The sequence below is a fragment of the Erinaceus europaeus genome, unplaced genomic scaffold, assembly GCF_950295315.1.
Source record: "Erinaceus europaeus unplaced genomic scaffold, mEriEur2.1 scaffold_492, whole genome shotgun sequence".
In the NCBI taxonomy this organism is placed as follows: Eukaryota; Metazoa; Chordata; class Mammalia; order Eulipotyphla; family Erinaceidae; genus Erinaceus; species Erinaceus europaeus.
This window is the reverse complement of record NW_026648092.1, coordinates 87,958-88,580: the sequence shown is the minus strand read 5'-3', so window position 1 is coordinate 88,580 and position 623 is coordinate 87,958. Positions and strand designations below refer to the sequence as shown.

The following is a 623-nucleotide window of genomic DNA, read 5'->3' as shown; positions in this document are numbered from 1 at the left end:
AGTAGCAAAAGACGTCAGAGCCAGGGTCTCTCTCCTCCACTGAGCACAGCAGCCTTTCTCTAACCTTTTCCTCTCCTCCTCCAGCAGAGGGTCTCCTTCCATGTCCCACCCGGCCCCTCCGCTGCACAGTCTACGGCATCCAGACCGGCCTCACCCCTGCAAGTGCTGTCAGCCCTGCACATCTGCAAAGAACGCAGGCAACTTGGTTCCCGCTCCTTCGTAAAAAGCCTGGGGGGGGGGGGGAATAATAATAATAATAATGATAATAATAATAAAAGGATTGCAGCGGGCGGGGTGCAGCCCGCGGGGGCTGGCCAGGCGGGTCGCGGCGCCCCCAAGGCCCCCGCAGGCAGCAGAGGCTCGGCGCCCCCGCGCACCCTGCGCCCGCCGCCCCCAGGTTGGGGGGCTCGCGCTGCCCCGTCCCCGCCAGGCCCGGCCGGCCCAGCCCCCCTCCCTCCGGCTGTCCCGGGAAAGGACTCCCGCTCGTTCCCCTCTTCCCCCTCGTCCCCGCTCCTCACCCGCAGCCCCAGGACCGCGAGCGCCGGCAGGCGGGCGCGTGCACAGGCGAGGCCGGGATCCGCCGAAGAACGTTCACCCCCCCCACCCCCCGCCCTCGCTCGGGG

The 623-nt window shown here is 68.5% G+C and overlaps 1 non-coding gene across 1 annotated transcript; it reads right to left on the bottom strand.

Moving 5' to 3' along the window:
* Positions 1-72: 72 nt before the first annotated feature.
* LOC103124380 (uncharacterized) lies at positions 73-623 on the bottom strand. The gene is made up of 2 exons (XR_009548118.1): positions 534-623; positions 73-228 (listed from the first exon to the last, which is right to left on the bottom strand). It is a non-coding gene; the product is annotated as an uncharacterized LOC103124380 (transcript).